Genomic DNA, 17,606 nt, shown 5'->3' on the forward strand with positions numbered 1-17,606 from the left:
TTTAGGGCAACCCCCAATGTCGTGGCGAACGAAATACACAAAGTGGTATGGTGACTATCTACAGTGCCTCAATGCACATCCTATTTGTTATGGTAAATGAAATACACAAAGTGGTATGGTGACTATCTGCAGTGACTCAGTGCACAACCTATTTGTTATAGTCAATGAAATACACAAAGTGGTCTGGTGAATATCTGCAGTGCCTCGGTGCGCAACCTATTTGTTATGGTCAATAAAATACACAAAGTGGTATGGTGACTGTCTGCAGTGACTCAGTGCACAACCTATTTGTTATAGTCAATGAAATACACAAAGTGGTCTGGTGACTATCTGCAGTGCCTCGGTGGGCAACTTATTTGTTATGGTCAATGAAATACACAATGTGGTATGGTGACTATCTGCAGCGCTTCAGCGCGCATCCCAAATTTTATGGTCAATGTAATACTCCATAATGGCGGATGTCTATCCGCAGTGCTTAAAGGCTTAACAAAGCTTTCATTGTCATTGTAATACAAAATCAGGTCAGGTGATTATCCGCATCGCTTCAGGGCGCAACCGAGTTGTCTTGGTCAATGTAATGCTTCATGGTATCGGGTGACTATCTGCAGTGCTTTAGGGCGCAACCCAGTTGTCTCGGTCAATGTAATGCTCTATGGTATTGGGTGACTATCCGTAGTGCTTCAGGGCGCAACCCAGAAGTCTCTATCAATGTAATGCTCTATGGTATCGGGTGACTATCCGCAGTGCTTCAGGGCGCAACCCAGTTGTCTCGGTCAATGTAATGCTCTATGGTATCGGCTGACTATCCGTAGTGCTTCAGGGCGCAACCCAGTTGTCTCCGTCAATGTAATGCTCACTGGTATCGGGTGACTATCCGCAGTGCTTCAGGGCGCAACCCAGTTGTTTCGGTCAATGTAATGCTCTATGGTATCGGGTGACTATCCGCAGTGCTTCAGGCCTCAACTCAGTTGTCTCGGTCAATGTAATGCTCTATGGTATCGGGTGACTATCCGCAAGGCTTCAGGGCGCAACCCAGTTGTCTCGGTCAATGTTATGCTCTATGGTATCGGGTGGCTATCCGCAGTGTTTCAGGCCGCAACCCAGTTGTCTCGGTCAATGTTATGCTCTATGGTATCGGGTGACATCCGCAGTGCTTCAGGGCGCAACCTAATTGTCACGCTCAATGTAATACTCTATGGTATCGGGTCACTATCCGCAGTACTTCAGGCCGCAACCCAGTTGTCTGGGTCAATGTAATGCCCTATGGTATCGGGTGGCTGTCCGCAGTACTTCAGGGCGAAACATAGTTGTCATTGTCTATGTAATACCCAATGTGTTCATGTGCTTGAGGGTGCAACCACAGTGGTCTATATAATACATAAAGGTATATAACTTTCGATAGAATCACCTGGGTGCAGCCCAATGGCAGTGGTCTTGTTTAAAGGCCTTCCACGGTGAAAAATATTTGACTCATTAATTAGTTATTTAGTTTTGAGGTTGCATTTTGCCGGAAATGTCTATATACAAAATGCATATGTTATGTGTGTGAAAATAGTCGCTTTGTGCGGATTGCAGCTATTTTAAGAAAAACATATTCTTAAGAAAAATATTTGCATTTTTGTAATCAGGAAATGAATTTAATCCACTATTTTCATATTTTGGTGAAATATCCCCTCTATTTTAAAAGATATCATCATGAACCCACAATACATGAAAATTCGCAAATGCTTTTGATAAAAAAAACACGATAAAATCTTCTTTTATAAAATTTGGTCAACTCCTAATTAGCCAAACACATTTAAAAAAAGAAATAATGTTGTGAAAGTTTTACTTCTGCATACGTGTGCTCCTCAAAAATAAATAAGGCATGCACTTTTAAAACGTTTTAACGTTTGGACTTTTCACCCACTTTTCTCCACCCACTTTTGTGAAAGGCATTTTATGTAATATCACAGATACACAAACCATGTTTCTAAATTTTACTAGTGAGCTCAAAGATATTTCATAAAAATTAACAAGGAATATAAAATAAAAACGTTTTATATGTTATAAATATATCATACCTGTTCAATCTGACATCTAAGATTTGGAGTGGAAAAACGTCAATCAAACAGGCTGTGTTTATGTGCACATAAACTGCTACTTCACTAACAAAATAAATGCGCCCTTCAGACCATCACAACTCACAGCTCACAACCCGTCCTACAAAGGAAATTGAGGACTCGACATGTTTAGTTGTATTAATGTCATCTTCAAGCTTCACGGCAATGAGTAAACTAACTATCAAATTAGATATTGTTTTTGAGATTATGCCAAGCCGGAAAAAGAAAGAACAAATTGCCCATTTTTTTTCCATCATTTCATTTTTTTGTCCACATGTCTATCCGAACTTGGTCTGTACGAATCACTGACACTCTTTCTTTCGATGTCTTGAATTTCACATTTACAACTTACAGTTCTGAAATGAACAAATACCTTGTTTTCTGAGTCTCGAAATATATAAACAGTGTGTGAAATGAAGGAAATACAAATGTACCGCTTCGTTTGTACTGTTTTCAATGACAACGCTCATTAAAAAACGCCGCCTACTCTGTCCTCACTGTTAAAAGAAGCATACTTTCCTAAACTGTGTTCGCTTTAGCCTCCCTTTATCATTTTAAAAAATAAACTATTTGAACAGATCAAGGAAACACTGTACAAATGTGTTATCATACACAGTAACATATGAATTTATTAAATATCTTATTCAAAATAGATTTATCTAATTCATAACATAATTTTATCATACTAGTACCGCTTCAGTAGACTTGACATGAATATTAAGCAATATACTAAGCAGGTTTTACGACCAGATATTCAAATATACGAGTACGTAAGTTATTGTTTCATCAGTATGCGGTTACATTCAAGCAAATTCGCAAACTAGCTATTTTCAGTTTTCGTCAGCTGCTTATTGCGTTTGTACTGAAAACGTTCTATATTGGCCTGACAATTAGAATGAAGGCATACATTGTTCCTTTAATTTTCAATGATCTCTTTGGAGTATTCGAGTTTAGATGACAAACTGGTTTTAAACTGACATTGAGTATATCTCATTTTAAAAAATGTTCCATAATTCGAGTCCAATATATAACCTGAGTTGTTGAATTTAATAAATGTTATGGAATTTTAATTGAAAAAACAAAAAATTGCGTAACGCAATTTGCATGATGGTGATTCATGCTGGTTCTGAAGAAATTTAAGGGCATTCCACAGTGCAAAGGTTATTTGATGGATAAAGACATAAAATGTATAAAAAAAAAACCATTGTTTAGCAAGCGTGATACACACATCCGTTGCAACATATTTATGTGAAATTAGGAATTGAGGTAATTTTACGTAAGAAGATTTTATCAAACTTTCAACGAAAGAGCATTTTCGAAAATGTCTGTTTGTTTTTAGGTAGTCAACACTACCTAATCAACAATATTTTCAGTCTGTGTGGGGATTTTAGTTATGTTAAGGAAGACATTTGCATTTTGAAACCTGAAAATGCATTTAATGCACTATGTGTTCATTTAAGTATTGAATATATTTCTTATTTGAAAATATATTATCAAGAAACCACAAAATATTGTTTGACACAAAATCATATTTATGTTTTCAACTTTTCCAAAAAATTGCAAATGCCTTTTGATCTAAAGTTTAATAAAATATTCTTTCGTATAATTTGATCAACTCCTTATAACCCCCAAAAATGTTGCAAAAGATGATTTGTTTTTACTCCGGAAAAAGATTGTTCCAGAAAACTAAATAAAACATAAACTTTTGAAAACATTTAAAGTTAAGGCATAACCCAACCACTTATGCACAGCGACAGACCCTTATATGTCTAAATGTGCTTGTATTTAAGCTCTCATAGACTCCTCAGTGAGCACTTTACACTGATTTTTTAATTTAAGATGGTAACCCAAAGTTTTAGTTTTCTGCCAAAGTGGCTTGATGGCAGGAGCTCACTCTAATCATCCATCTAGCCATAATAAATAGCAAGCCGAAATTATAATTACACATGTATTCATATAACAGTACAGGGAACTTTTGAATTTTGCCAAACCTCATTTAATGTTTACGGCAATGCTTTATATTGATGATATACTTGTTCAAGTATCTGATTCAACATGGCGAGATGGACAAATATGAGCTCTTGCCACCAATCCGTTGTGGTTTCGGTCGAGGAAAATAGAATATATTTGTATATTCGAGTTTGTGCCTCCCTCAACCCAAATATGAATACATGTGTTACGTTTGCAAACGGAAATGAGAGCAATTTCTGTTGGCGTTCCAAGCAATTGGTATTGTTTAATATCCTTTATTATTCTGTATCACTTAGCACTTTCTATGATAGTTTGGCTATACCTGGACCGATGCTATTTAAAACTGGACCATGAAATGATCCGACTGCCATACTAGTTTCCACTTTGATATATGTATAAACTGCGCGTTATTTAACTTAAAGTTTCAACCACCTTTCCCAACGGCAACCACACTACGACTCATTTTGATAACCATTTTCTTGTATCTTAGTTCTGCCGGATAAGACGTTTATCAAAAAACATCATATATTGCCTAAACAAAATAAGTATGAGAGTAACGTTCTTAAGATTTAACTTAAATGTTCTAATTGTCATAGATTATAACCTGTTTTCAGCAGGCGGGAAAAACAATCAACACGTCAAGTCTGTTCAGTTATTAAACTACAAGACTTACCAGTTAAGGCCGATGTCGATTTCACTGGCCGGAAAGGAGGTTATTTATAAGCTACATAATTTAATCTATGAAAGATCTTGGCACAATGTACAGCTATAGCTCATTTAGTATTATGTTTAACTGTTAATTGGAAATAACATCATTTTCAATGAATGGTATGTCGCATATACAACAGTTCTTGGGGTTAGTTGGTCACATTAAATATAAACGACAGAATGGAATCCGCACAGTTAATGTAAAATAATCTCAAACTACGAGAATATATGCTAATATCATCTGTAGAGGGAAATGTAGCTTGTTCGTGTATACACAGGTGAGCTTATTTGAATGTTAACATTAATTAGCTGATAGGGCTGAACGTGCAGCACCTGGCTCAGTAACTCAATGCCGAGCCCATCCAGAAGACGGACTCTACTACCGCGAAAATCAGTCTGACGTTGCATGACAAACCGACACCGACTGTTAAAGCGCACTCACACAGACGTGACAGATATGTGCTCCTATTTTAACAAATAGAAGCGCTGTCTAGCGTAAGATTACACTGTGCAAATTCAGCGATCCAATCTTCTGACTTATTAAGTATTTGGACACGTTCACATTTAAAATACGGGACGATCGAATTTAATGTCTAGCACATCTGCTAAGAGGGATCCTCTACAATATATTAATATGAGTTTGGCTTCTATCATGTATAATACACATTTCAACATTCTCTATTATTATAGACGTTAGCAAGATATTACGTAAATCAACGTTCTGTTCTTTTACTGATTTCAGTCGTGCGTACAATGGCATTGGAATGTGCTTATAATCAGAGATGGTGAGCCGACCAAATGTTGACTGCAGTTATATCATTGTATGCCTCTGTTACTTATTCGCGTAAACAGTCATAGACTGGTTCGATGTAAATATTGGTTTACGCCAAGATTGCTAGATGTCACCTTTGATACTCAAGCTCTTTTTGAACATCTTAGATTTGCAAATCAAAGCTGTTGGTAATGGTATTTTGATGAAGAACGTGTATATATCAACTGCTGAGAGTGTGCATGACACAAATATTTTGTTACATGCTCTTAACGAGTTTGTGTTCAAACACGCACCATATGAGTAATGAAGCGATTGTTTGGCCACAAACTCACTTTGTCCATTCAAAAACAGGTAGGAAATAGTAGCTAGTACCGCCGATATCTATTTCCATTTTTATTTTATTTTTGCATCGCACCTTATGAGCGACTGATTTAGGTTTTTTATGTAGTTCGATGTAATGAAGAAGTGGACATTTTATGTCATGCTGAAGTTCTATGTAGAGATGGCGTAGACAACTTGTGTCATTCTGCAGATTTGTGTAGAGACGAAGTGGACAAATTGTATTATTCTGCAGACCAGTGCAGAAATGAAGTGAACTACTTGTGTCATTCTGCAGATATGTGCAGAGATTGAGATGACAACTTATGACATTTTGCAGACCTGTGTAGAAATAAAGTGGACAACTTGTGTCATTCTGCAGATCTGTGTAGAGAAGAAGTGGACAACTTGTGTCATTCTGCAGACCTGTGTGGAGATAAAGTGGACACTTTGTTCACTCTGCAGTCCTTGCGGAGATAGAGAGGACAAATTATGTCATTCTACAGTACTGTGTAGAGATGAAGTGGACAACTTGTGTCATTCTGCAGATCTATGTAGATATGAAGTGGACAACTTGTGTCATTCTGCAGATCTGTGTAGAGTTTGAGATGACAACTTATGACATTTTGCAGACCTGTGTGGAGATGAAGTGGACAACTAATGTCATTCTGCAGATCTGTGTAGACAAGAAGTGGACAACTTGTGTCATTCTGCAGACCTGTGTGGAGATAAAGTGGACACTTTGTTCACTCTGCAAAGGTTTTACACAACGACGCCGATGGTGACATCCCAGCTGTGACAATTAATAACATCAAAGCAGACAACCTAAAATGTTAATACAACAGAATTGTTAAAAGCCATTTAAATAGATATTGGCTTCATCTTCATTTCAAATGAAAATAGTGACAATTTGTAAACATCCTTTCTTGCATAAAGTCATTGACTGTTTGAATGTAAGCACAATTTTACATGAACTTGAAACAAGTAGAAATATGTCTTGCAGTTTGATGTCATCAGTAAATATCACCAAAAACAGAATGGTGTTGCTCATTCTGTGATGTGTTTCTAAGGTCCATGGCAGTTTAAATGTAGCCATTTTTTGTTTTTATGAACTATTAATTAACATGTATTGATATGATTTTAACATTGAAAATAAGACACATTTCTATTTGCTTTAGTTCACAAAAACATAGAGCAATTAGTGATGAAAAGTTCAAATAAACACTGAACTCATATATTGTTATATGTGACAAAGAATAATTCATGAAGACAGTTCAATTAAACACTTAACTCACATATTTGAAGGTGACATAAAACAATAAATAAATTAATTAAACTGTGTTCAGTGCTCAGGCATTATAGGGCATGTAGTTATATTTTCCGCGAATGCACCACTAAACATAAATGAAGATCACTACTTTTTCAGCTAGACAATCAAAAATAGAGTGTCAAGGCCATGTCACTCTATTTTTAATTCTATAATAAAACAGCTAGAGAGAAGAATAGCAGATGACTGGAATTGATGAATGTATGTAATACCTGAAAGGACAGAGCAAAATTGTTGCTGGCAGATATCAGGTATCTATGGTTATATCTAGAAAAAATGTGTGAACTCATACAAAGGTAATGTGTACGTATATGTGGTTATATCTAGAGGGGCAAATAAAAATTGTCATAGGTGGGCATCGGATTCTTGCTGGGTTTTTTTCTGGTAGAACAGGGTAGATTGCTGTTGGAAGGAAAATGATGGTCTCTGATTATCTTTATTAAAGTGGAAAATTGGTGTTGAAAGACACAAGGGTTTAGATTATATTTGAAAAGACAGAGAAAAAATGCGTTTGGCAGGAAAGTTGTGTGCTTTAACCTGGAAAAATTGTAAAATGGAAAAAATGCTGTTGCCGAGCAGCAAGTACCTCTTGTAATATCTTAAAGGCCATATTAAATTGCTGTTGGGGGTATCAGTTTCCTATGTTTATTATGCTTATGAAGGACTGAGTAAATTGTTGTTAGGGGGAATCAGGTTCCTAAGGTGTCATGTATTATGATCTTGATGGACTAAGTAAATTCTTGAATGCCGGCATCAGGTTCCTAGGAGTGAGTAAATTGTTGTTTGGGTGCATCAGGCTCATTTGGTTTATATCTGTGAAGGACTGAGCAAATTGTTGTTTTGGTGCATCAGGCTCATTTGGTTTATATCTGTGAAGGACTGAGCAAATTGTTGTTTTGGTGCATCAGGCTCATTTGGTTTATATCTGTGAAGGACTGAGCAAATTGTTGTTTTGGTGCATCAGGCTCATTTGGTTTATATCTGTGAAGGACTGAGCAAATTGTTGTTTTGGTGCATCAGGCTCATTTGGTTTATATCTGTGAAGGACTGAGCAAATTGTTGTAAGGCATCAGGCTCATTTGGTTTATATCTGTGAAGGACTGAGCAAATTGTTGTAAGGCATCAGGCTCATTTGGTTATATCTTGAAAGACTGAGCAAATTGTTGTAAGGCATCAGGCTCATTTGGTTATATCTGTGAAGGACTGAGCAAATAGTTGTTGGGCGCATTAGCCTCAAATAGTTATATCTGTGAAGTACTGAGCATGTTGTTGTTGGGGGCATTAGGCTCATTTGGTTATATCTGTGAAGGACTGGGCAAATTGTTGTTGGGGGGCATTAGGCTCATTTGGTTATATCTTGAAGGACTGAGTAAATTGTTGTTATGAGGCATCAGGCTTTGGTTATATCTTGAAGGACTGCGTAAATTGTTGTTATGAGGCATCAGGCTTTGGTTATATCTTGAAGGACTGCGTAAATTGTTGTTATGAGGCATCAGGCTTTGGTTATATCTTGAAGGACTGCGTAAATTGTTGTTATGAGGCATCAGGCTTTGGTTATATCTTGAAGGACTGAGTAAATTGTTGTTATGAGGCATCAGGCTTTGGTTATATCTTGAAGGACTGCGTAAATTGTTGTTATGAGGCATCAGGCTTTGGTTATATCTTGAAGGACTGCGTAAATTGTTGTTATGAGGCATCAGGCTTTGGTTATATCTTGAAGGACTGAGTAAATTGTTGTTATGAGGCATCAGGCTTTGGTTATATCTTGAAGGACTGCGTAAATTGTTGTTATGAGGCATCAGGCTTTGGTTATATCTTGAAGGACTGCGTAAATTGTTGTTATGAGGCATCAGGCTTTGGTTATATCTTGAAGGACTGAGTAAATTGTTGTTGGGAGGCATCAGGCTCTGCTTATATCTTGAAGGACTGAGTAAATTGTTGTTATGAGGCATCAGGCTTTGGTTATATCTTGAAGGACTGAGTAAATTGCTGTTGGAGGACATCAAGTTCATTTGGTTGTATTATTGAGGAATTAGTAAATTGTTGTTTGTGGACATCTGGCTATATATTGTAGGTCTGAGTAAATTGCAGTTAGTGGAACATAGTCTGTGGTTACAATGATCTTAAAGCACTGAGTAAATTGTTGTTGGGTTGGGCCCATTTTGTATTGTTATTAGGATCTTGAAGTATAGAGTAAATTGTTGTTGGCAGGGAACAGGTTCCTATGGTGTTTTATCTTGAAGGACTGAGTAAATTGTTGTTGGGGCATTAGGTTCATACAGTTCAATCATGAAGGACTAAGTAAATTGTTTTTGTTGTTGTTGTTGTTGTTGTTGTTGTAGTTTGGTTGTTGTTGTTTTGGGTGTGGGGGATGGGGGCATCAGGCTTAAGGTTTTATCTTGAAGGACTGAGTAAAATACTGTTGATTAATTGGTAGAAGGTACATATGAATATATTTTGAAGGACTGAGTAAATTGTTGCTGGCGGGTAACTGGCTTATATGGTTATATCTTGAAGGACTGGGTCAATTGCAGAAAACAGAGAATATGGTACCGGTAAGCATGAGAGGCTTGTTGTTATATCTCTACAGACAGACTGAATTGTTGGTATCAGAGGGTGTTGCAAATTGGTGTTAACGTGTATTGGAGGCCTGTTGTTATATCTGTAAAGACAAGGTGAATCGTTGCTGACATACAAGGGTATCAGAGGTTGTATCTGATAAAACAGAGCAAAATGGTGCCTGCATAAACATGGATGAAAACAAAGAGAGTAAGAATACATATAAGTTTGATGATAGACGGATTAATGATTGTTGGGTACAAATACAATTTGGTGGAAACAAGACTTATACTTTTGAGTGAACAAGACCAGTTTTAGGTAATTTCTATAATTAAAGGGTAATCACTATTTGAGTTACTAGAGTGATATGGCTGGTTATCAAATTTGTCCATGATTTTATGAAAAAACACATTCTGACCCAATTTGGTGATGATAAGACAAAGACTTCTAAAGTTATTAAACGGACAAGATCCGTCCACCGCTTGTTTTTTGCTTTACTTTTTCATACTATCAGGGGACGTAACTCAACAATTATTAAACGCAGAGATATTGGCCTTCCTACATGTCAGCATAGATGTCAGCATGTGTACCACTTGACAATTATAAAAACCTGGGTAATGGGCCTTCCTACACATGGGCCTTCCTATACATGAGCATGTTGTATCATGTAACATGTTTACAAAACTTTATCTGGTTATAAATTCACAATCCAAAGAAAATCTTGTCATTTGATGATGTGGGGGAGGTTTAAGTGAAAACTGTTTGTCAAATGGACCGCCCCATTACAAATTTAGTTGGTCAGGAGTTGTTGGTTTTTGAGATGTCTGTTCCTTTTTTGGTTGTGCATTTTTCAGTGAAAGTATCCCACATTTTAACCCGATCTTATCAACTGTCTAGTGTTCAATTGTTTTTACATTGATAATCCTTATAGTTATAATGATATTTTTTTAAACAACTGACTCGATAGTGTACTTCAATAATCATGTAAAACTTTTGTCTTATGTTCTTTGATAAGATAGGGCCTGTAACTTAACAATGTATTGGAAGTGATTCACTTCAATTTATTATAATAATCACTATGACTTTTAAGCTTCTTACCTAAAGGTTTGCTGTTGTATCCACTGGTTCATGTCGACCTGATCATGTTTAGAGTTCATGTTGAAGTGTTGTGTTCTTCGGTTTATGTTGACATGTTCATGTTAAGCAGTTATGCTCCTGTCGAACAACACAGATCGAGAATTTTGGGTTACCAATGGTTGCAACTTGGGACATGTGCTGCGTACCACATTCCTGAAATAACATAGATGAGGGAGGTAATGAGGTCCACACCAGAGAAATTGTTGGCTATAATTTATCTAGTCTTGTGCATTCTGGTGAATTTATTCCACCAATTTTTATTCCTCCGATATTGACAAAAAAACATTCACTCTGAAACTTTTCACTTTGGCCCCTAGAATGATATTAATATCAGTAAAAACATAAAATAAAAAAAATCCAAATATATTACAAAATTACTTATTAAAGATAAGCATGTCTCCAAATCAAAGTTTCAGAAAATGTACAATTTCAATACAATTTCATCAACAAAATGTATATTTCAAGACTCAAACTCCGGTAAACTCTGAGAAGGCCTAGGTAGGCAATTCATTATCTGTGATCATCGGATTCTGTGTTTTCAACAAATTGTTTCTCTTTGATGAATTTCAAGCTAATGACCGCACATGAAGCTTGTCACATGCAATACAACATAAGCAACAACCTACTCACACAAAAATATTCCTAAATTGCTACTAGGTCAATATAATGTGAATTTGTTCAACCTCAACTCTCCTGAATTCGGAAACTCGTATTCGGATGCGTTGATTAAATACCTACATAGTTGCATATACATCCAGAGTTGGATGTTACCATTTGTTTTAGATCTTGCTCCAGGTTGCAATATGTATATATATATATATATGTTCTCTCATTTGTTGAATTTGACAAAACGAGTGAAATTAAATTCTAAGACAAATTATTTGTAGACAATTGGTTGAAAAATAAGTTAGTTGCCAGCTTTACAAAAACCATTGTCCATGGAGGGCCTTAAAATGTCAACCGTAAATAAGATTGTTTTATGAACTTTATTTTTGTGGAATTTCTAGTTGATTTTGTGATTTATGATCATGTTTTAATCATTTTTTTGAAATTATTTATTTCTTTTATTCTTATTATTTATTTATCTTTTTTTTATTTATTCATTTTTTTTATTTATTTTTTTTTTTTTTTGGGGGGGGGAGATGTGGTAAACAGGGTGTGTCCTGTCAACGTAACTGCCGCCTTAGCTTTTGGCTACCTATTTTCTTAGAATGCACGGGTATTTCGTTCTGAGCTATGAAATCAGACGAAGGTCAATAAATATCTATCGTGATTATGTACATATCGTTATTGCAGCACAAAACATTTCATTCGTCTCCAATTAAGATTTTGACCTTTTAAGTAAATAATTTCTTTATCTGTTTAATTGAAACTTTGTTGTTGTTTGCTTTATTGTTTTGTTTTTTAATCTCTGTCACCAATTTGTTTGTTTACGAACAGCTTCTCTCTGAAATTTATTTACCGAATCAACTTGTCTACTGGCGATTGTTCGTTTTGGTCGTCTCGTACCGGTCGTCCTGAAGAAATAGTTTGGTTCTTTTGGATCATCATTTGGTTCTTCTGGATCATCATCATCATCATCATCATCATCATCATCATCATCATCATCATCATCATCATCATCATCATCATCATTATCATCATCATCATCATCATCATCATCATCATCATCATCATCATCATCATCGTGCTTCATCATTAACCGATTATCTCCTTTACCGAATGTAAAACGGCCGTAAATTTGATATTTAAACGCTGAATATATAGACTTCGGAGACTTAATTTAGCCGAAGCAAAAACTTTTAAAGGTGACCCACATTGGTCTGATGTACTGTTCTAGTTGAACAGTTTTGCACATTCAGCATCACAAGCGTGTTTTGAATTTTTGAGAAGGTTATACGTCGCGGGGGCCCTCCGATTTCGAATCATTTCTACCCAGCTTATCTATTGCCATTGTCCCTTTAAGCCCTCTTTTTGTCTTTACATGGCTTACATTCATTTCTATTTTATATCGTATTTTTATTTGTTGTGTCAAAAAAATTCAAATTTATGTGAACAAGATGTCGAAAGACTTCTCTTTAGAGCCGAGTATATTTCGATTAATGTCCCTAGCGTTGATTTACAAATTTGGACACTTAAGTCAGTTTAAACGTTCGATCGTATGATCAAACTATAACAATAGCTTACTTATCGTGTATGTCTTGAAATTGCCACCGTATAAGGTTATTTCAGCTGAAAGTAATTCCTTTCATCAACATGTATTACTACCGTTCATTATACATAAATGGGCCGAAATGGTAACTGGGCCGAGATGGTAACTGGGCCGAAATGGTAACTGGGAAAAAAGGTAACTGGGCAGAAATGGTAACTGGGCAGAATTGACCGTGTACTCTGGGGCCGGTAGTGGAGCATGGACAGGCAAAGTGGGGTGTCTGGAACAAAACATGGACCCCTAGATACAAAAAAGACAACAACAAATTTGTTAGTTCTTTGGGTTTTTTATTTCATACAATTTAGGTTGTGGTTGCAGTAGCCGAAAGCATTTGCTACGGAAGAAAACATGTGGGATGCCTGGAACCTAGTTTCTTTAGATATCAGATACAGGCAGTTTCATTTACAGTCGGGTATAAAGAGGGGAAGCATGGCGGAAAAGTTTGGAGGTAGTCAGTAGTTGGTAGTTAGTTAGGTATTCGAATATCCAACTACCTCACTGGTTTACAATATTTGTATAAAAGGAACTGTGTAACCTTTCAAAAAAAATCCGAGTCTTAGTCTCAACCTAAGGTTCAGGGTATTGATTGGACAAGAACTGGCTTCTTCCAATTATATACATATATTAAAGCGTGTTCCATTTCAGTTTATTCACTGTGAGACCACTCTAGATGTCATTCATCGTAGGGACCGCGGCATTTGGGTTTCAAAATTACTCATTATGCGAATATCCCACAAAACGGTGGGAATAAAACTCCCCCTTTGGCCTCAAAAATATGTTTCAGTCATACTTTGGGATGTGAATGAGTCAAGCCATAATACACCCACTATAGGGCGTGGGCAGACCTTTATAATCTCAACAACAGTTTATGTATGTCTTTTAAAAAGACATATGACCTATTCATAATGTCATCGGTCTCCATGCAATGGCTGCAATTCATAACTTCGCGATAATTATTCTTGTGAAGCATTAATTTGCAATCAACAAATGAACTGCTTTTAAATAAAGATTATTTTGATTCATTTTAAGCAATGTAGATGTAAATCATTCATTAAGTTAAACCACAATGATAAGATCTAGAAATGTCTGAATATCAGTGCGCAAATGTTAAGACAAAATAGAATATGGTTTATAGCGCTTCCAGAGGCTTTTACAGCATGCAGATAATTGATTAAAATCTAATTGCAAGACATCGTGCACTGGTGGGTGCAAACGATTTAAATGAAACTTGCCATACACACAACTATGCTCCTGTGTTGGTGAATGTGCTGTTTCCTTCTAAAACTGTGAGATAAGTAAAAACATGAAAGACTGACCCCCTGCTAGGGCCTCACTTACTAAAAGAACATATATTGGACCTTATATGTTTAAATGATAGTGCTATTAGTATTTTTTTAAGAATTAAAATGAGTGTATTTCTTTTTAAGCATTACATTTTAGGTTAGTTAAGTTCTTTAATGAATAAATTGTCACCTTAGTGCAAGAACTCAATATCTGCTTCTATATCTATATGCAGTTATTGAGTTATTGCACTAGGGTGACAAAATAGTAGTTAGTAATGGCTGTTACATGGACATGTTGTATATTATGAAATTAACTGTCTTCTCTTGGTATATTATTTTGTATATACAAGTATAAACATTGATGTCAATTCTTCACAGTTAAGGGCATACCTGATATTTCTTAACAGAAATCGAAGATGAACGCAAAGTTCGCGATGTCTCGGTAACATATTAATTCACGTTGGCGACACTGATACCAAACACGGTGATCCAAGACGCGGATACTGTGCTATCGTGTGACTATGTCTACACTTACCATGATTCGTGTGTCCTTGGACTAACGTTCTTTTACCGATCACGGACTTAAGGATTGCCACACAATACCGTCGAAATCCATCAGGGAATTATGGTCGTGTTCGTGATTAAAACGGTTCTCAAAACGACATAGAAAGTTGCAAAGTAAATGTTTCAACCAGCGATAATGTTTCAATTGTATGAAAAGTAACACATACCCGCATATTTCAATATACTGAAGTGTGATCTTATCAAATCAATCTGGTATTTCCCAACTTCCTTTATTAGATTGGTTGTATTTCCTCCTGTAATTCATAATCCTATTCCGTTTGGGGAAGCAATCAGAAATACTTAAGCAATATTTTTCTTTGTTTAACTGATTACCCCCATGCATAATTATTTTGGGCTGATTTTATAAAGGATTCATTGTCTCCGATGAAAACAGTCTACAACCACTAGCGTATCGAAGGTACCAAATGGTTAGTTGTATGCCTATGTTAAACTTCATTTTTCTCTCATATGTTAACAGGGCATGAAAATTTGACAGTAATCTCTCAAAGCATGTTTGCTGCACACTAGGGAAGTTGTAATAGTTGAAATGTAGGGAACTTTTTCGCCATGATTTTTTTCCAAACCAACCTGTCTGATATATAACGTATTTCACTGCAAACAATCGAACACTACTACTGTGTGGTTACAATGAGTCTCAGATGAGAGTAAATTTGTTATATTTCGTTGGATACCAACACAACTAATGCACCAGTCAATTGTAACCACGCCCCCCCCCCCGGTCCGGGGAATAGCGGAGACTTTAACTTTCGGTCCAGCCAACCCCGAGTAAAATCCCCGTCCTGCGGGGACGAACTGATGGCAAAATCTCCGCCAAATGCCCCCGCACTCAGGGACCCTTGGTAAGGCTCATTCCCCGCTATATTTTGCGCGAAGCCAAAACCACCTTATTCACCCTGCACTTCGGGGCCGCCTGAAAGGTAAAAACACGGCCCATTTTCCCGGCTATCCCCGGTATATACCCGGACCTGGGAGGGGGAGGTGTAGGGGGCGAGGTTACAATTACTGGCGCATAACACTCTGTAGAATTCATAAACCATTCTAAACGTTCTGCTTTTACATTCACACTGCATACAACAAAAGCGCCAGTGCAGATACCCGCATGTTCTTCTTGTAAAAATAAACAATCCAAAAGCGCAGCAAAGGTTTCTGTCAGTGTGACACTAATTTTCCGATTTACGAAGCAAGATTTCGCTCGATCATGCATCAAGTGTCATTCATTTAAAACACGAGTGTGTAATTGGAAATAATGACTCTCAAGACTCGAGTGCTTCGCGTAGAATCGGTGTTAAACCCCAACCTTTTTAGGAAAACTAGTGCGGTTCAGATCATAGATGTAGGTAAAATAAAAAAATAAAAATAAATAAAAACAAGCATTTTCAGTGAAAAGATATCCCCCGCCAACGATGGCTTGTTTGTGCTTGATGGCTTGTTTGTGCTTGATGGCTTGTTTGTGCTTGAAGGTTAAAAAAATCTCAGAAAAAATAAGATAAGCACATTGGTTTATCCCTTTCCGAGCCAAATTATAAAATATCGACCGGGACTACTTTATGATAAAAAATTTTAACGAAATAAAACAGAGGGATGATTAAATAAAACTGTCTTTTTTCGAAACTGCTAACTCGGAAACATCAATCATGGCAAAATAGTACAGTATAAGATAAGACGCCACCTTTAAAAGCGGCGTCTTATCTGGAACTGCACTATTTTCAACAGCATAGGTATGCGGTGAATGGGTTAAAAATCGATATTACAAAACTAAGGGGATGTCATTTATTATTACTTAAATAACACAGGAAAAATGTGAATACTAGGTTTTACTACTTAAACCAACAGTGACACAAATACAATAGATATCTTTACTCTTCTTAAATTGGCGCTAAAATGCATGGATAATTATATATCAGACAGTGTTATAATAAATGTAAATGATTTGATACCATATTCATTCAGTTGACTTCACAACGGCACATGTTTTGCCCAGTTTCACTGCAATTAGGTAGTGGTCTGTGTATGGCAGTGGCTTTGTAGGTGTCTGCAGGTTTGTCATAGGACTGATAATTAGGTCTAGGGTACCTTTTGAAGTTTGTTTTCCATTGACTGTCAAGTGTAGTCGTACTCCGTTGTTGAGAACGTACTCAATAGTTGAGATAAAAATGTAGCCGTAGAAATTCACCGAAAAATTCATTGCAGGATGTTGGTTCAGATAACATTCAAGTTTCATTAAATTCTAGCAGCTAGTTACTGAGAAATGGCTGCAAACAATGATTTTTTAATAAATCAAGGGCAATAACTCTAAGGAAAATTGACCAATCCAAAAGAAAAATAGACAGGCATCATCACAGTATGTTGGTTCTTATTTATTCCAAGTGTCATGAAATTCTACCAGCTAGTTGCATAGAAAAGGCTGCAAACATGGATCTTTTAATAAATCAAGGGCAAATAACTCATATAGAAATTACACAATCCAAAATATAAATAAACAGGCATCATCGCAGTATGTTGGTTCATATTTATTTCAAGTTTCAAGAATTTCTACCAACTAGTTACTGAGAAATGGCTGTAAATGAGAGGTTTTTTTTCAAAAAATCAAGGGCAATAACTCCAAGTACAATTGACCAATCCAAAAACAAAA

The sequence above is a fragment of the Mya arenaria genome, chromosome 14, assembly GCF_026914265.1.
Source record: "Mya arenaria isolate MELC-2E11 chromosome 14, ASM2691426v1".
Taxonomy (NCBI): Eukaryota; Metazoa; Mollusca; class Bivalvia; order Myida; family Myidae; genus Mya; species Mya arenaria.